The sequence below is a fragment of the Dama dama genome, chromosome 16 (genome assembly GCF_033118175.1).
Source record: "Dama dama isolate Ldn47 chromosome 16, ASM3311817v1, whole genome shotgun sequence".
Classification (NCBI taxonomy): Eukaryota; Metazoa; Chordata; class Mammalia; order Artiodactyla; family Cervidae; genus Dama; species Dama dama.
Window position 1 is genome coordinate 46,011,712 of NC_083696.1, and position 20,499 is coordinate 46,032,210.

Genomic DNA, 20,499 nt, shown 5'->3' on the forward strand with positions numbered 1-20,499 from the left:
GAGGAGTATAAAACGGTCTGAAAAATAGGAGGAGCATGAAGCGGTGTTCAAAAATATGAAGAGCCTGAAAAGGTGTGAAAAATATGAAGAGGGTCATAAGGTGTCAAAATTTGTTTAGCAGGAAAGGGGCTGAAAAATAGGAGGAGCATGAAGTGGTGTTGAAAATATGAAGAGCCTGAAAAGGTGTGAAATATATGAAGAGCTTCAAAAGGTGTGAAAAATATGAAGAGCATCAAAAGGTGTCAAAAATATGAGGAGCATGAAACGATCTGAAAAATAGGAGGAGCATGAAGCGGTGTTCAAAAACATGAAGAGCCTGAAAAGGTGTGAAAAATATGAATAGCTTTAAAAGGTGTCAAAATATGAGGAGCATGAAACGTTCTGAAAAATAGGAGGATTATGAAACGGTGTTCAAATTCGTGAAGAGCATGAAAAGGTGTGAAAAATATGAAGAGCCTCAAAACGTGTCAAAAATATGAGGAGTATGTAACGTTCTGAAAAATAGCAGGAGCATGAAGCGGTGTTCAAAAACATGAAGAGCCTGAAAAGGTGTGAAAAATATGAAGATCCTCAAAACGTCTCAAAAATATAAAGAATTAGAAACGGTCTGAAAAATAGCAGGAGCATGAAGCTGTGTTTAAAAACATGAAGAGCCTGAAAAGGTGTGAAACATATGAAGAGGTTCAAAATTGTGAAAAATATGAAGAGCTTCAAAAGGTGTCAAACATATGAGAAGCATGAAACGGTCTGAAAAATAGGAGGAGCATGATGCGGTTTTCAAAAACATGCAGAGACTGAAAACTTGTAAAAAATATGAAGAGCTTCAAAATGTGTCAAAAATGAGATGAGCATGAAACTGTCTGAAAAACAGAAGGAGCGTGAAGTGGTTTTGAAAAACATGAAGAGCATGAAAAGGTGTGCAAAATATGCAGAGCTCCAAAAGGTGTGAAATACATGAGGAGCATGAAACGGTCTGAAACATAGGAGGAGCATGACGCGGTGTTCAAAAACATGCAGAGACTGAAAAGGTGTGAAAAATATGAAGAAATTCAAAAAGTGTCAAAAATTAGATTAGCATGAAAGGGTCTGAAAAATAGGAGGAGCATGAAGTGGTGTTGAAAAACATGAAGAGCCTGAAAAGGTGTGAAATATTTGAAGAGCTTCAAAAGGTGTAAAAAATAGGAGGAGCATGAAACGGTTTGAAAAATAGGAGGAGCATGAACCGGTGTTCAAAAACATGAAGCGCATGAAAAGGTGTGAAAAATATGAAGAGGTTCAGAAGGTATCAAAATTAGATTAGCATGAAAGGGTCTGAAAAATAGGAGGAGCATGAAGTGGTGTTGAAAACATGAAGAGCCTGAAGAAGTGTGAAATATATGAAGAGCTTCAAAAGGTGTGAAAAATATGAAGAGCATCAAAGGTGTCAAAAATATGAGGAGCATGAAACGATCTGAAAAATAGGAGGAGCATGAAGCGGTGTTCAAAAACATGAAGAGCCTGAAAAGGTGTGAAAAATATGAATAGCTTTAAAAGGTGTCAAAATATGAGGAGCATGAAACGTTCTGAAAAACAGGAGGATCATGAAACGGTTTTCAAATTCGTGAAGAGCCTGGAAAGGTGTGAAAAATATGAAGAGTCTCAAAACATGTCAAATATATGAGGAGTATGAAACGGCCTGAAAAATATCAGGAGCATGAAGCGTTGTTCAAATACATGAAGAGCCTGAAAAGGTGTGAAAAATATGAAGAGCTTCAAAAGGTGTCAAAAATATGAGGAGCATGAAATGGTCTGAAAAACAGGACGAGCATGAAGCGGTGTTCAAAAACATGAAGAGCCTGAAAAGGTGTGAAAAATATGAAGAGCTTCAAAATGGGTCAAAAATATGACGAGCATGAAACCCTCTTAAAAATAGAAGGAGGATGAAGCGGTGTTCAAAAACATGAAGTGCCTGAAAAGGTGTGAAAAATATGAATAGCTTCAAAAGGTGTGAAAAATATGAAGAGCTTCAAAAGGTGTCAAAAATGAGATGAGCATGAAACGGTCTGAAAAATAGGAGGAGCATGAAGCATTGTTCAAAAAAATGCAGAGACTGCAAAGGTGTGAAAAATATGAAGAGCTTCAAAAGGTGTAAAAAATATTAGGAGCATGAAACGTTCTGAAAAATAAGAGGAGCATGAACCGGTGTTGAAAAATATGAAGAGCCTGAAAAGGTGTGAGAAAAATGAAGAGCTTCAAAAGGTGTCAAAAATATGAGGAGCATGAAACGGTCTGAAAAATAGAAGGAGCATGAAGCGCTGTTCAAAAACATGAAGAGCCTGAAAAGGTGTGAAAAATATGAAGAGCTTCAAAAGGTGTGAAATACATGAGGAGCATGAAACGGTCTGAAAAATAGAAGGAGCATGAAGCGGTGTTCAAAAACCTGAAGAGCCTGAAAAGGTGTGAAAAACATGAAGAGCTTCAAAAGGTGTTAAAAATATGAGGAGCATGAAACGGTCTGAACAATAGGAGGATTATAAAAAGGTGTTCAAAAACATGAAGAGCCTGAAAAGTTGTAAAGAATATGAAAAGCCTCAAAACGTGTCAAAAATATGAGGAGCATGAAACGGTCTGAACAATAGGAGGATTGTAAAACGGTATTCAAAAAATGAAGAGCCTGAAAATGTGTCAAACATATGAGAAGCATGAAACGGTCTGAAAAATAGGAGGAGCATGGAACGGTGTTCAAAAACATGAAGAGCTTGAAAAGGTGTGAAAAATGTGAAGAGCTTCAAAAGGTGTGAAAAATATTAAGAGCTTCAAAAGGTGCGAAATACATGAGGAGCATTAAACGGTCTGAAAACTATGAAGAGCATGAAGCGGTGTTCAAAAACATGAAGAGCCTGAAAAGGTGTGAAAAATATGAAGAGCTTCATAAGGTGTGAAATACATCAGGAGCATGAAACAGCCTGAAAAATAGGAGGAGCATGATGCGGTTTTCAAAAACATGCCGAGACAGAAAACTTGTAAAAAATATGAAGAGCTTCAAAAGGTGTGAAAAATATGAAGAGCTTCAAAATGTGTCAAAAATGAGATGAGCAAGAAACGGTCTGAAAAACAGGAGGAGCGTGCAGTGGTTTTGAAAAACATGAAGAGCCTGAAAAGGTGTGCAATATATGAAGAGATTCAAAAGGTGTGAAATACATGAGGAGCATGAAACGGTCTGAAAAATAGGAGGAGCATGACGCGGTGTTCAAAAACATGAAGCGCATGAAAAGGTGTGAAAAATATGAAGAGGTTCATAAGGTATCAAAATTAGATTAGCATGAAAGGGTCTGAAAAATAGGAGGAGCATGAAATGGTGTTGAAAACATGAAGAGCCTGAAAAGGTGTGAATATATGAAGAGCTTCAAAAGGTGTGAAAAATATGAAGAGCTTCAAAAGGTGTCAAAAATGAGATGAGCATGAAACGGTCTGAAAAATAGGAGGAGCATGAACCAGTGTTCAAAAACATGAAGCGCATGAAAAGGTGTGAAAAATATGAAGATGTTCATAAGGTATCAAAATTTGATTAGGATGAAACCCTCTTAAAAATAGAAGGAGGATGAAGCGGTGTTCAGTAACATGAAAAGCATGAAAAGGTGTGAAAAATATGAAGAGCTTCAAAAGGTGTGAAATACATGAGGAGGATGAAACGGTCTGAAAAATAGGAGGAGCATGGAGCGGTGTTCAAAACTATGAAGAGCTTGAAAAGGTGTGAAAAATATGAAGAGCTTCAAAAGGTGTAAAAAAAAATGAGCAGCATGAAACGGTCTGAAAAACAGGACGAGCATGAAGCGGTGTTCCAAAACATGAAGAGCCTGAAAAGGTGTGAAAAATATGAAGAGCTTCAAAATGTGTGAAAAATATGACGAGCATGAAACCCTCTTAAAAATAGAAGGAGGATGAAGCGGTGTTCAAAAACATGAAGAGCCTGAAAAGGTGTGAAAAATATGAAGAGTTTCAAAAGGTGTGAAAAATATGAAGAGCTTCAAAAGGTGTCAAAAATGAGATGAGCATGAAACGGTCTGAAAAATAGGAGGAGCATGAAGCAGTGTTCAAAAAAATGCAGAGACTGCAAAGGTGTGAAAAATATGAAGAGCTTCAAAAGGTGTAAAAAATATTAGGAGCATGAAACGTTCTGAAAAATAAAGGGAGCATGAACCGGTGTTGAAAAACATGAAGAGCCTGAAAAGGTGTGAGAAAAATGAAGAGCTTCAAAAGGTGTCAAAATTATGAGGAGCATGAAACGGTCTGAAAAATAGGAGGAGCATGAAGCGCTGTTCAAAAACATGAAGAGCCTGAAAAGAGGGGAAAAATATGAAGAGCTTCAAAAGGTGTGAAATACATGAGGAGCATGAAACGGTCTGAAAAATAGAAGGAGCCTGAAGCGGTGTTCAAAAACCTGAAGAGCGTGAAAAGGTGTGAAAAACATGTAGATCTTCAAAAGGTGTCAAAAATATGAGGAGCATGAAACGGTCTGAACAATAGGAGGATTATAAAACGGTGTTCAAAAACATGTAGAGCCTGAAAATTTGGAAGAATATGAAAAGCCTCAAAACGTGTCAAAAATATGAGGAGCATGAAACGGTGTGAAAAATAGGAGGAGCATGAAGCGGTGTTGAAAAACAAGAAGAGTCTGAAAACATGTGAAAATATGAAGAGCTTCAAAAATATATAAAATATGAAGAGCTCAAAAGGTGTGAAAAATATGAAGAGCTTCAAAAGTTGTCAAAAATGAGATGAGCATGAAAGGGTCTGAAAAATAGGAGGAGCATGAAGCAGTGTTGAAAATCAAGAAGAGCCTGAAAAGGTGTGAAAAATATGAAGAGCTTCAAAATGTGTCAAAAGAGATGAGCATGAAACGGTCTGAAAAATAGGAGGAGCATGAAGTGGTGTTGAAAAAAATGAAAAGCCTGAAAAGGTGTGAAATATATGGAGAGCATCAAAAGTTGTCAAAAATATGAGGAGACTGAAACAGTCTGCAAAATAGGAGGAGCATGAAATGGTGTTCAAAAACATGAAGAGCCTGAAAAGGTGTGAGAAATATGAAGATCTTCAAAAGGTGTGAAATAAATGAGGAGGATTAAATGATCTGAAAAATAGGAGGAGCATGAAGCGGTCTTCAAAAACATGAAGAGCCTGAAAAGGTGTGAGAAATATGAAGATCTTCAAAAGTTGTGAAATAAATGAGGAGGATTAAATGATCTGAAAAATAGGAGGAGCATGAAGCGGTCTTCAAAAACATGAAGAGCCTGAAAAGGTGTGAAAAATATGAAGAGCTTCAAAAGGTGTGAAAAATATTAGGAGCATGAAACGGTCTGAAAAATAGGAGCATGAAGCTGTGTTTAAAAACATGAAGAGCCTGAAAAGGTGTGAAAAATATGAAGAGCTTCAAAATGTGTCAAAAATATGACGAGCATGAAAAACTCTTAAAAATAGGATGAGCATGAAGCGGTGTTCAAAAATATGAAGAGCCTAAAAAGGTGTGAAAAATATGAAGAGCTTCAAAAGGTGTGAAAACTATGAAGAGCTTCAAAAGGTGTCAAAATTAGATGAGCATGAAAAGGTCTGAAAAATAGGAACATGAAGAGCCTGAAAAGGTGTGAAATATATGAAGAGGTTCAAAATTGTGAAAAATATGAAGAGCTTCAAAAGGTGTCAAACATATGAGGAGCATGAAACGGTCTGAAAAATAGGAGGAGCATGAAACGGTGTTCAAAAACATGAAGAGCCTGAAAAGGTGTGAAAAATGTGAAGAGCTTCAAAAGGTGTGAAAAATATTAAGAGCTTCAAAAGGTGCGAAATACATGAGGAGCATTAAACGGTTTGAAAAATAGGAGGAGCATGAAGCGGTGTTCAAAAACATGAAAAGCCTGAAAAGGTGTGAAAAATATGAAGAGCTTCATAAGGTGTGAAATACATCAGGAGCATGAAACATTCTGAAAAATAGGAAGAGCATGATGCGGTGTTCAAAAACATGCAGAGACTGAAAACTTGTAAAAAATATGAAGAGCTTCAAAAGGTGTGAAAAATATGAAGAGCTTCAAAATGTGTCAAAAATGAGATGAGCATGAAACGGTCTGAAAAACAGGAGGAGCGTGAAGAGGTTTTGAAAAACATGAAGAGCCTGAAAAGTTATGCAAAATATGAAGAGCTTCAAAAGGTGTGAAATACATGAGGAGCATGAATCGGTCTGAAAAATAGGAGGAGCATGACGCGGTGTTCAAAAACATGCAGAGACTGAAAAGGTGTGAAAAATATGAAGAGCTTCAAAAAGTTTCAAAAATTAGATTAGCATGAAAGGGTCTGAAAAATTGGAGGAGCATGAAGTGGTGTTGAAAAACATGAAGAGCCAGAAAAGGTGTGAAATATTTGAAGAGCTTCAAAAGGTGTAAAAAATAGGAGGAGCATGAAACGGTTTGAAAAATAGTAGGAGCATGAACCGGTGTTAAAAAACATGAAGCACATGAAAAGGTGTGAAAAATATAAAGAGGTTCATAAGGTTTCAAAATTAGATTAGCATGAAAGGGTCTGAAAAATAGGAGGAGCATGAAGTGGTGTTGAAAACATGAAGAGCCTGAAAAGGTGTGAAAAATTTGAAGAGCTTCAAAAGGTGTGAAAAATATGAGAAGCATGAAACGGTCTGAAAAATAGGAGGAGCATGAAGCGGTGTTCAGAAACATGAAAAGCATGAAAAGGTGTGAAAAATATGAAGAGCTTCAAAAGGTCTGAAATACATGAGGAGCATGAAACGGTCTGAAAAATAGGAGGAGCATGAAGCGGTGTTCAAAAGTATGAAGAGCTTGAAAAGGTGTGAAAAATATGAAGAGCTTCAAAAGGTGTCAAAAATATGAGGAGCATGAAACGGTCTGAAAAACAAGTCGAGCATGAAGCGGTGTTCAAAAACATGAAGAGCCTGAAAAGGTGTGAAAAATATGAAGAGCTTCAAAATGTGTCAAAAATATGACGAGCATGAAACCCTCTTAAAAATAGAAGGAGGATGAAGCGGTGTTCAAAAACATGAAGAGCCTGAAAAGGTGTGAAAAATATGAAGAGCTTCAAAAGGTGTGAAATAAATGAGGAGGATTAAATGATCTGAAAAATAGGAGGAGCATGAAGCGGTCTTCAAAAACATGAAGAGACTGAAAAGGTGTGAAAAATATGAAGAGCTTCAAAAGGTGTGAAAAATATTAGGAGCAAGAAACGGTCTGAAAAATAGGAGCATGAAGCGGTGTTGAAAAACATGAAGAGCGTGAAAATGTGTGAAAAATATGAACAGCTTCAAAACGTGTCAAAAATATGAGGAGCATGAAACGGTCTGAAAAATAGGAGGAGCATGAAGCGGTGTTCAAAAATATGAAGAGCCTGAAAAGGTGTGTAAAATATGAAGAGGTTCTAAATGTGTCAAAAATATGAGGAGCATGAAACGGTCTAAAAATTACGAGGAGAAAGAAGTGGTGTTGAAAAACAAGAAGAGCCTGAAAAGGTGTGAACTATATGAAGAGCTTCAAAAGGTGTCGAATATATGAGGAGCATGAAACGGTCTGAAAAATAGGATGAGCATGAAGCGGTGTTCAAAAATATGAAGAGCCTGAAAAGGTGTGAAAAATATGAAGAGCTTCAAAATGTGTCAAAAATATGACGAGCATGAAACCCTCTTAAAAATAGAAGGAGGATGAAGCGGTGTTCAAAAACATGAAGAGCCTGAAAAAGTGTGAAAAATATGAAGAGCTTCAAAAGTTGTGAATAATATGAAGAGATTCAAAACGTGTCCAAAATGAGATGAGCGTGAAACGGTCTGAAAAATAGGAGGAGCATGAAGCAGTGTTCAAAAAATGCAGAGACTGCAAAGGTGTGAAAAATATGAAGAGCTTCAAAAGGTGTAAAAAATATTAGGAGCATGAAACGTTCTGAAAAATAAGAGGAGCATGAACCGGTGTTCAAAAACATGAAGCGCATGAAAAGGTGTGAAAAATATGAAGAGGTTCATAAGGTGTCAAAATTAGTTTAGCATGAAAGGGCCTGAAAAATAGGAGGAGCATGAAGTGGTGTTGAAAGCATGAAGAGCCTGAAAAGGTGTGAAAAATATGAATAGCTTTAAAAGGTGTCAAAATATGAGGAGCATGAAACCTTCTGAAAAATAGGAGGAGCATGAAGCGGTGTTCAAAAACATGAAGAGCCTGAAAAGGTGTGAAAAATATGAATAGCTTTAAAAGCTGTCAAAATATGAGTAGCATGAAACTTTCTGAAAAATAGGAGGATCATGAAACGGTGTTCAAATTCGTGAAGAGCCTGAAAAGGTGTGAAAAACATGAAGAGCCTCAAAACGTGTCAAAAATATGAGGAGTATCGAACAGTCTGAAAAATAGCAGGAGCATGAAGCGGTGTTCAAAAACATGAAGAGCCTGAAAAGCTGTGAAAAATATGAAGATCCTCAAAATGTGTCAAAATATAAAGAATAAGAAACGGTCTGAAAAATAGCAGGAGCATGAAGCTGTGTTTAAAAACATGAAGAGCCTGAAAAGGTGTGAAAAATATGAAGAGCTTCAAAATGTGTCAAAAATATGACGAGCATGAAACCCTCTTAAAAATAGGATGAGCATGAAGCGGTGTTCAAAAATATGAAGAGCCTAAAAAGTTGTGAAAAATATGAAGAGCTTCAAAAGGTGTGAAAACTATGAGAAGCATGAAACGGTCTGAAAAATAGGAGGAGCATGAAGCGGTGTTCAGAAACATGAAAAGCATGAAAACGTGTGAAAAATATGAAGAGCTTCAAAAGGTCTGAAATACATGAGGAGCATGAAACGGTCTGAAAAATAGGAGGAGCATGAAGCGGTGTTCAAAAGTATGAAGAGCTTGAAAAGGTGTGAAAAATATGAAGAGCTTCAAAAGGTGTCAAAAATATGAGGAGCATGAAACGGTCTGAAAAACAGGTCGAGCATGAAGCGGTGTTCAAAAACATGAAGAGCCTGAAAAGGTGTGAAAAATATGAAGAGCTTCAAAATGTGTCAAAAATATGACGAGCATGAAACCCTCTTAAAAATAGAAGGAGGATGAAGTGGTGTTCAAAAACATGAAGAGCCTGAAAAGGTGTGAAAAATATGAAGAGCTTCAAAAGGTGTGAAAAATATGAAGAGCTTCAGAAGGTGTCAAAAATGAGATGAGCATGAAACGGTCTGAAAAATAGGAGGAGCAAGAAGCAGTGTTCAAAAAAATGCAGAGACTGCAAAGGTGTGAAAAATATGAAGAGCTTCAAAAGGTGTAAAATATATTAGGAGAATGTAACGTTCTGAAAAATAAGAGGAGCATGAACCGGTGTTGAAAAACATGAAGAGCCAGAAAAGGTGTGAGAAAAATGAAGTGCTTCAAAAGGTGTCAAAAATATGAGGAGCATGAAACGGTCTGAAAAATAGAAGGAGCATGAAGCGGTGTTCAAAAACCTGAAGAGCCTGAAAAGGTGTGAAAAACATGAAGAGCTTCTAAAAGGTGTCAAAAATATGAGGAGCATGAAACTGTTTGAACAATAGGAGGATTATAAAACGGTGTTCAAAAACATGAAGAGCCTGAAAAGTTGTGAAGAATATGAAAAGCCTCAAAACGTGTCAAAAATATGAGGAGCATGAAACGGTGTGAAAAATAGGAGGAACATGAAGTGGTGTTGAAAAACAAGAAGAGTCTGAAAACGTGTGAAAATATGAAGAGCTTCAAAAATATATAAAATATGAAGAGCTCAAAAGGTGTGAAAAATATGAAGAGCTTCAAAAGTTGTCAAAAATGAGATGAGCATGAAAGGGTCTGAAAAATAGGAGGAGCATGAAGCAGTGTTGAAAATCATGAAGAGCCTGAAAAGGTGTGAAAAATATGAAGAGCTTCAAAAGGTGTCAAAAGAGATGAGCATGAAACGGTCTGAAAAATAGGAGGAGCATGAAGTGGTGTTGAAAAAAATGAAAAGCCTGAAAAGGTGTGAAATATATGAAGAGCACGAAAAGTTGTCAAAAATATGAGGAGAATGAAACGGTCTGCAAAATAGGAGGAGCATGAAGCTGTGTTTCAAAACATGAAGAGCCTGAAAAGGTGTGAAAAATATGAAGAGCTTCAAAAGGTGTGAAAAATATGAGGAGCATGAAACGGTCTGAAAAATAGGAGCATGAAGCGGTGTTGAAAAACATGAAGAGCGTGAAAATGTGTGAAAAATATGAACATCTTCAAAACGTGTCAAAAATATGAGGAGCATGAAACGGTCTGAAAAATAGGTGGAGCATGAAGCGGTGTTGAAAAACATGAAGAGCCTGAAAAGGTGTGTAAAATATGACGAGGTTCTAAAGGTGTCAAAAATATGAGGAGCATGAAACGGTCTAAAAATTAAGAGGAGAATGAAGTGGTGTTGAAAAACAAGAAGAGCCTGAAAAGGTGTGAACTATATGAAGAGCTTCAAAAGGTGTCGAATATATGAGGAGCATGAAAAGGTCTGAAAAATAGGAGGATCATGAATTTTTGTTGAAAAACATGAAGCGCCTTAAAAGGTGTGAAAAATATGAAGAGCTTCAAAAGGTGTCAAAATATGAGGAGCATGAAACGGTCTGAAAATTAGGAGGAGCATGAAGCTGTGTTCAGAAACATGAAGAGCCTGAAAAGGTGTGAAAAATATGAAGAGCTTCAAAAGGTGTGAAAAATATGAAGAGCTTCTAAAGGTGTCAAAAATGAGATGAGCATGAAACGGTCTGAAAAATAAAAGGAGCATGAAGTGGTATTGAAAAAAATGAAGAGCCTGAAAAGGTGTGGAAAATATGAATAGCTTCTAAAGGTGTTAAAAATATGAGGAGCATGATACGGTCTGAAAAATAGGAGGAGCATGAAGTGGTGTAGAAAAACACGATGAGCCTGAAAAGTTGTGAAAAGTATGAAGAGCTTCTAAAGGTGTCAAAATATGAGGAGCATGCAACGGTCTGAAAAATAGGAGGAGCATGAAACGGTATTCAAAAACATGAAGGGCCTGAAGAGGTGTGAAAAATATGAAGAACTTCAAAAGGTGTGAAATACATGAGGAGCATGAAACGGTCTGAAAAATAGGACGAGCATGAAGCGTATTCAAAGACATGAAGAGCCTGAAAAGGTGTGAAAAATATTAAGAGCTTCAAAATGTGTCAAAAATATGACGAGCATGAAACCCTCTTAAAAATAGAAGGAGGATGAAGCGGTGTTCAAAAACATGAAGAGCCTAAAAAGGTGTGAAAAATATGAAGAGCTTCAAAAGGTGTGAAAAATATGAAGAGCTTCAAAAGTTGTCAAAAATGAGATGAGCATGAAACGGTCTGAAAAATAGGAGGAGCATGAAGCAGTGTTCAAAAAAATGCAGAGACTGCAAAGATGTGAAAAATATGAAGAGCTTCAATTGAGATCTAATCTTACTGCACTGTGGTCAGAAAAGATGACTGGAATGATTTCAATTTTTTTGAATTTTCCAAGACCAGATTTATGGCCCAGGATGTGATCTATTCTGGAGAATGTTCCGTGTGCAATTGAGAAAAAGGTGAAGTTGATTGTTTTGGGGTGAAATGTCCTATAGATATCAATTAGGACTAGCTGGTCCATTGTGTCATTTAAGGTTTGTGTTTCCTTGTTAATTTTCTGTTTAGTTGATCTATCCATAGTTGTGAGTGGGGTATTAAAGTCTCCCACTATTATTGTGTTACTATTAATTTCCTCTTTCATACTTGTTAGCGTTTGTCGTACATATTGCGGTGCTCCTATGTTGGGTGCATATATATTTATAATTGTTATATCTTCTTTTTTGATTGATCCTTTGATCATTATGTAGTGTCCTTCTTTGTCTCTTTTCACTTCCTTTATTTGAAAGTCTATTTTAAAAGGTGTAAAAAATATTAGGAGCATGAAACGTTCTGAAAAATAAGTGGAGCATGAACCGGTGGTGAAAAACATGAAGAGCCTGAAAAGGTGTGAGAAAAATGAAGAGCTTCAAAAGGTGTCAAAAATATGAGGAGCATCAAACGGTCTGAAAAATAGGAGGAGCATGAAGCGGTGTTCAAAAACATGAAGAGCCTGAAAAGAGGGGAAAAATATGAAGAGCATCAAAAGGTGTGAAAAATATGAGAAGCATGAAACGGTCTGAAAAATAGGAGGAGCATGAAGCGGTGTTCAGAAACATGAAAAGAATGAAAAGGTCTGAAAAATATGAAGAGCTTTAAAAGGTGTGAAATACATGAGCAGCATGTAACGGTCTGAAAAATAGGAAGAGCATGAAGTGGTGCTCAAAAACATGAAGAGCCTGAAGAGGTGTGAGAAATATATAGAGCTTCAAAATGTGTCAAAATTATGAGGAGCATGAAACGGTCTGAAAAATAGGAGGAGCATGATGTGGTGTTGAAAAATATGAAGAGCCTGAAAAAGTGTGAAAAATATAAAGAGCTTCAACAGGTGTCAAAATTATGAGGAGCATGAAACGGTCTGAAAAATAGGAGGAGCATGAAGTGGTGTTGAAAAAAATGAAAAGCCTGAAAAGGTGTGAAATATATGAAGAGCTTCAAAAGGTGTCAAAAACATGAGGAGAATGAAACGGTCTGAAAAATAGGAGGAGCATGAAACGGTGATCAAAAACATGAAGAGCCTGAAAATGTGTGAATATTATGAAGAGTTTCAAAGGTGTGAAATACATGAGGAGCATGAAACGGCCTGAAAAATAAGAGAAGCATGAAGTGGTGTGGAAAAATATGAAGAGCCCGAAAAGTTGTTAATAATATGAAGAGCTTCAAATGGTGTGAAATACATGAGGAGCATGAAACTCTCTGAAAAATAGGAGGAGCATGAAGCGGTGTTGAAAAATGAAGAGCCTGAAAAGTTGTGAAAAATATGAAGAGCCTCAAAAGGTGTCAAAAATATGAGGAGCATGAAACGGTCTGCAAAAAACGAGGAGCTTGAAGTGGTGTTGATAAACTTGAAGAGCCTGAAAAGGTGTGAAAAATACGAAAAACTTCGAAAAGTGTCAAAAATATGAGGAGCATGAAACGGTCTGAAAAATAAGAGGAGCATGAAGAGGTGTTCAAAAACATGAAGAGCCTGAAAAGGTGTGAAAAATAGGAAGAGCTTCAAAAGGTGTGAAAAATATGAAGAGCTTCAAAAGGTGTCAAAAATGAGATGAGCATGAAACGGTCTGAAAAATAGGAGGAGCATGAAGTGGTGTTGAAAAAAATGAAGAGCCTGAATAGGTGTGAAATATATGAAGAGCTTCAAAAGGTGTCAAAAATATGAAGAGCTTCAAAAGGTGTCAAAAATATGAGGAGCATGAAACGGTCCGAAAAATAGGAGGATCATGAAGCGGTGTTGAAAAACATGAAGAGCCTGAAAAGGTGTAAAACATATGAAGAGGTTCAAAAGGTGTGAAAAATATGAAGAGCTTCAAAAGATGTCAAATATATGAGGAGCATGAAACGGTCTAAAAATTAGGAGGAGCATGAAACCGTGTTCAAAAACATGAAGAGCCTGAAAAGTTGCGAAAAATAGGAAGAGCCTCAAAAAATGTCAAAAATATGAGGAGTAAGAAACGGTATGAAAAATAGGAGGATCATTAAGTGGTTTTGAAAAACATGAAGAGCCTGAAAAGGCGTGAAAAATATGAAGAGCTTCAAAAGGTGTCATAAATCAGATGTGCAAGAAAAGGTCTGAAAAATAGGAGGAGCATGAATCGGTGTTCAAAAACATGAAGAGTCTGAAAAGGTGTGAAAAATATGAAGAGCTTCAAAAGGTGTCAAAAATATGAGGAGCATGAAAAGGTCCGAAAAATAGGAGGATCATGAAGCGGTGTTGAAAAACATGAAGAGCCTGAAAAGGTGTGCAAAATATGATCAGTTTCAAAAGGTGAGAAAAATATGAGGAGCATGAAACGGTCTGAAAATTAGGAGGAGCGTGAAGCGGTGTTGAAAAACATGAAGAGCCTGAAAAGGTGGAAAAATATGAAGAGCTTCAACAGGTTTCAGAAATATGAGGAGCATGAAATGGTCTGATTAATAGGAGGATCATGAAACGGTGTTGAAAATCATGAAGAGCCTCAAAAGGTGTGAAAAATATGAAGTGCTTCAAAAGGTGTGAAAAATACGAGGAGCAAGAAACGGTCTGAAAAATAGGAGGAGCATGAACCGGTGTTCAAATACATGAAGAGCCTGAAAAGGTGTGAAAAATATGAAGAGCTTCTAAAGGTGTGAATCATATGAAGAGCTTCAAAAGATGTCAAAATTTAGATTTGCAGGAAAGGGTCTGAAAAATAGGAGGAGCATGAAGTGGTGTTGATAAACATGAAGAGCCTTAAAAGGTGTCAAAAATATGAAGAGCTTCAAAAGGTGTGAAAACTATGAGGAGCATGAAACGGTCTGAAAAATAGGAGGAGCATGAAGCGGTGTTCAAAAACATGAAGAGCCTGAAAAGGTGTGAAAAATATGAAGATCTTCAAATGGTGTCAAGAATATGAGGAGCATGAAACGGTCTGAAAAATAGGAGGAGCATGAAGCGGTGTTCAAAAACATGAAGAGTCTGAAAAGGTGTGAAAAATATGAAGAGCTTCAAAAAGTGAGAAAAATATGAAGAGCTTCAAAAGGTGTCAAAAATATGAGGAGCATGAATAGGTCCAAAAAATAGGAGGATCATGAAGCGGTGTTGAAAAACATGAAGAGCCTGAAAAGGTGTGCAAAATATGATCAGCTTCAAAAGGTGAGAAAAATATGAGGAGCATGAAACGTTCTGAAAATTAGGAGGAGCGTGAAGCGGTGTTGAAAAACATGAAGAGCCTGGAAAGGTGGGAAAATATGAAGAGCTTCAACAGGTTTCAAAAATATGAGGAGCATGAAATGGTCCGATAAATAGGAGGATCATGAAACGGTGTTGAAAATCATGAAGAGCCTCAAAAGGTGTGAAAAATATGAAGAGCTTCAAAAGGTGTCAAAAATATGAGGAGGATGAAACGGTCTGAAACATAGGAGGAGCATGAAGCGGTGTTGAAAAACATCAAGAGCCTGAAAAGTTGTGAAAATTATGAAGGGTTTCTAAAGGTGTAAAAAATATGAGGAGTTTCAAAAAATGTCAAAAATGAGAATAGCAAGAAACGGTGTGAAAATAGGAGGAGCATGAGGCCGGGTTGAAAATCACGAAGAGCCTGAAAGGGTGTGAAAAATATAAAGAGCTTGAAAAGGTGTCAAAAATTAGATGAGCATGAAACGTTCTGAAAAATAGGAGGAGGATGAAGTGGTGTTGAAAAACATGAAGAGTCTGAAAAGGTGTGAAATATATGAAGAACTTCAAAAGGTGTGAAAAATTGAACAGCTTCTAAAGGTGTCAAAATTATTAGGAGCATGAAACGGTCTGAAAAATCGGAGGAGCATGAAACGGTGTTCAAAAACATGAAGAGCCTGAAAAGGTGTGAAAAATATGAAGAGCTTCAAAACATGTGAAATACATGAGGAGAATGAAACGGTCTGAAATATAGGAGGACCATGAAGCGGTGTTCAAAAACATGAAGAGCCTGAAGAGGTGAGAAAAATATGAAGAGCTTCTAAATGTGTCAAAAATATGAGGAGCATGAAACGGTCTGAAAAATAGGAGGAGCATGAAGCAGTGTTCAAAAACATGAAGAGCCTGAAAAGGTGTGAAAAATATGAAGAGCTTCAAAAGGTGTGAAAACTATGAGGAGCATGAAACGGTCTGAAAAATAGGAGGAGCATGAAGCGGTGTTCAAAAACATGAAGAGCCTGAAAAGGTGTGAAAAATATGAAGAGCTTCAAATGGTGTCAAGAATATGAGGAGCATGAAAAGGTCTGAAAAATAGGAGGAGCATGAAGTGGTGTTCAAAAACATGAAGAGCCTGAAAAGATGTGAAAAATATGAAGAGCTCCAAAAGGTGTCAAGAATATGAGGAGCATGAAACGGTCAGAAAAATAGGAGGAGCATGAAGCGGTGTTGAAAAACATGAAGAGCCTGAAAAGGTGTGAAAAATATGAAGAACTTCAAAAGGTGTGAAACATATGAAGAGCTTCAAAAGGTGTCAAACATGAGATGAGCATGAAACGGTCTGAAAAATAGGAGGAGCATGAGGTGGTGTTGAAAAAAAAAAAAAGAGCCTGAAAAGCTGTGAAATATATGAAGAGCTTCAAAAGGTGTCAAAAATATGAGGAGCATGAAAATGTCTGAAAAATAGGAGGAGCATGAAGCGGTGTGGAAAAACATGAAGAGCCTGAAAAGGTGTGAAAAGTATGAAGAGCTTCAAAAGGTGTGAAATTCATGAGGAGCATGAAACGGGGTGAAAAACAGGAGAAGCATGAAGTGGTGTGGAAAAACATGAAGAGCCTGAAACGGTGTGAAAAATATGAAGAGCTTCAAAAGGTGTGAAATACATGAGGAGCATGAAACTCTCTGAAAAATAGGAGGAGCATGAAGCAGTGTTCAAAAACATGAAGAGCCTGAAAAGCTGTGAAAAATATGAAAAGCTTCAAAAGGTGTCAAAAATGAAACGAGCATGAAACGGTCTGAAAAATAGGAAGACCATGAAGCGGTGTTGAAAAAAAAAAAGAGCCTGAAAAGGTGTGAAAAATATGAAGAGCTTCAATAGGTGTCAAAAATATGAGGGCCATGAAACAGTCTGAAAAATAGGATGAGCATGAAGCGGTGTTGAAAAACATGAAGAGCCTGAAAAGGTGTGAAAAATATGAAGACCTTCAAAAGGTTTGAAATACATGAGGAGCATTAAACGGTGTGAAAAATAGGAGGAGCATGAAGCGGTGTTCAAAAACATGAACAGCCTGAAAAGTTGTGAAAAATATGAAGACCTTGAAAAGGTTTGAAATACATGAGGAGCATTAAATGGTCTGAAAAATAGGAGGAGAATGAAGCTGTGTTCAAAAACATGAAGAGCCTGAAAAGTTGTGTAAAATATGAAGAGCTTCAAAATGTGTGAAATACATGAGGAGCATGAAACGGTCTGAAAAATAGGAGGAGCATGAAGCGGTGTTGAAAAACATGAGGAGCCTGAAAAAGTGTGAAAAATATGAAGAGCTTCAAAAATGTGAAAAATATGAAGAACTTCAAAAGGTGTGAAAAATATGAAGAGCTTCAAAAGCTGTGAAATACATGAGGAGCATGAAACGGTCTGAAAAATAGGAGGACCCTGAAGCGGTGTTCAAAACCATGAAGGGCCTGAAAAGGTGTGAAAAATACAAAGAGCTTCTAAAGGTATCAAAAATATGAGGATTATGAAACGGTTTGAAAAAAAGGAGGAGCATGAAGCGGTGTTCAAAAACATGAAGAGCCTGAAAAGCTGTGAAAAATATGAAGGGCTTCAAAAGATTTCAAAAATATGAGCAGCATGAAATGGTCTGAAAAATAGAAGGAACATGAAACGGTGTACAAAAACATGAAGAGCCTGAAAAGGTGTGAAAAATATGAAGAGCTTCAAAAGGTGTCAAAATTTAGATTAGCATGAAAGGGTCTGAAAAATAGGAGGAGCATGAACTTGTGTTGAGAAACATGAAGAGCCTTAAAAGGTGTGAAAAATATGAAGAGCTTCAAAAGGTGGGAAACATATGAAGAGCTTCAAAATGTGTCAAAATTTAGATTAGCATGAAAGGGTCTGAAAAATAGGAGGAGCATGAACTTGTGTTGAGAAACATGAAGAGCCTGAAAAGGTGTGAAAAATATGAAGAGCTTCAAAAGGTGTGAAACATATGAAGAGCTTCAAAATGTGTCAAAATTTAGATTAGCATGAAAGGGTCTGAAAAATAGGAGGAGCATGAACTTGTGTTGAGAAACATGAAGAGCCTTAAAAGGTGTGAAAAATATGAAGAGCTTCAAAAGGTGTGAAACATATGAAGAGCTTCAAAAGGTGTCAAAATTTAGATTTGCATGAAAGGGTCTGAAAAATAGGAGGAGGATGAAATGGTATTGATAAACATTAAGAGCTTCAAAAGGTGTGAAAAATATGAAGAGCTTCAAAAGGTGTGAAAAATATGAAGAGCTTCAAAAGGTGTGAAAAATATGAAGAGCTTCAAAAGGTGTGAAAATTATGAGGAGCATGCAACGGTCTGAAAATCAGGAGGAGTATGAAGCGGTGTTTAACAACATGAAGAGCTTGAAAAGGTGCGAAAAAAATGCAGAGCTTCTAAAGGTGTCAAAAATATGAGGACAATGAAATGGCCTAAAAAGTAGGAGGATCATGAAGCGGTGTTGAAAAACATGAAGAGCCTGAAAAGCTGTGAAAAATATGAAGAGCTTCAAAAGGTGTGAAATACATGAGGAGCATGAAACTTTCTGAAAAATAGGAGGAGCAAGAAGCCTCGTTGAAAAACATGAAGAGTCTGAAAAGTTGTGAAAAATATGAAGAGCTTCAAAAGATATGGATAATATGAAAAGTTCAAAAGGTGTCAAAATTACGAGGAGCATGAAACGGTCTGAAAAATAAGAGGAGCATGAAGCGTTGTTCAAAAACGTGAAGAGCCTGAAAAGGTGTGAAAAATATAAAGAGCTTCATAACGTGTCAAAATATGAGGAGCATGAAACGGTCTGAAAAATAGAAGTACCATTAAGCGGTGTTGAAAAACATGAAGAGCCTGAAAACGTGTGAAACAAATGAAGAGCTTCAAAAGGAGTGAAAAATATGAAGAGCTTCAAAAGGTGTCAGAAATTAGATGAGCATGAAACGGTCTGAAAAATAGGAGGAGCATGAAGTGGTGTTGAAAAAAATGAAGAGCCTGAAAAGGTGTGAAAAACATGAAGAGCTTCTAAAGGTGTCAAAAATATGAGGAGCATGAAACGGTCTGAAAAATAGGAGGAGCATGAAGTGGTGTGGAAAAAGATGAAGAGCCTCAAAAAGTGTGAAATATATGAACAGCTTCAAAAGGTGTGAAAAATATGAAGAGCTTAAAAAGGTGTCAAAAATTAGATTGGCATGAAAGGGTCTGAAAATTAGCAGGAGCATGAACCGGTGTTCAAAACCATGAAGAGCCTTAAAAGGTGTGAAAAATATGAAGAGCTTCAAAAGGTGTCAAAAATATAAATAGCATGAAACGATCTGAATAATAGGAGGAGCATGAAACGCTGATTAAAAACATGAAGAGTCTGAAAAGGTGTGAAAAATATAAAAAGCTTCAAAAGTGTGAAATACCTGAGGAGTATGAAACGGTCTGAAAAATAGGAGAAGCATGAAGTGGTGTGGAAAAAGATGAAGAGCCTCCAAAAGTGTGAAAAATATGAACAGCTTCAAAAGGTGTGAAAAATATGAAGAGCTTCAAAAGGTGTCAAAAATTAGATTGGCATGAAAGGGTCTGAAAATTAGCAGGAGCATGAACCGGTGTTCAAAACCATGAAGAGCCTTAAAAGGTGTGAAAAATATGAAGAGCTTCAAAAGGTGTCAAAAATATGAGGAGCATGAAACGGTCTGAAAAATAGGAGGACCATGAAGCGGTATTGAAAAACATGAAGAGCCTGAAAAGGTTTGAAAAATATGAAGAGCTTCGAAGGTGTGAAATACGTGAGGAGCATGAAACGGTCTGAAAAATAGGAGGAGCATGAAGCGTTGTTGAAAAACATGAAGAGCCTGAAAAGGTGTGAAAAATATGAACAGCTTCAAAAGGTGTGAAAAATATAAGGAGCATGAAACGGTCTGAAATATAGGAGGAGCATGAAGCGGTGTTGAAAAACATGAAGAGCCTGAAAAGGTGTGAAATATTTGAAGAGCTTCAAAAGGAGTCAAAAATATGAGGAGAATGAAACGGTCTTAAAAATAGGAGGAGCATGAAGCGGTGTTGAAAAACATGAAGAGCATGAAAAGGTGTGAAAAATATGAAGAGCTTCTAAAGGTGTCAAAAATATGAGGAGCATGAAACGGTCTGAAATATAGGAGGAGCATGAAGCGGTGTTGAAAAACATGAAGAGCCTGAAAAGGTGTAAAAAATATGAAGAGCTTCAAAAGGTGTGAAATACCTGAGGAGCATGAAACGTTCTGAAAAATAGGAGGAGCATGAAACGGTGTTCAAAAACATGAAGAGCCTGAAAAGGTGTGAAAAATATGAAGAGCTTCAAAAGGTGTGAAATACAAGAGGAGCATGAAACAGTCTGAAAAATAGGAGGAACATCTAGCGGTGTTCAATAACATGAAGAGCCTGAAAAGGTGTGAAAAATATGAAGATCTTCTAAAGGTGTCAAAAATATGAAGAGCATGAAACGGTCTGAAAAATAGGAGGAGCAAGAAGCGGTGTTCAAAAACATGAAGAGCCTGAAAAGGTATAAAAAATATGAGGAGATTCAAAAGGTGATAAAAATATGAGGAGAATGAAACGGTCTGAAAAATAGAAGGAGCATGAAGCGGTGTTCAAAAACATGAAGAGCTTGAAAAGGTGTGAAAAATATGAAGAACTTCAAAAGGTGTGAAAAATATGAGGAGCATGAAACGGTCTGAAAAATAGGAGAAGCATGAAGCGGTGTTCAAAA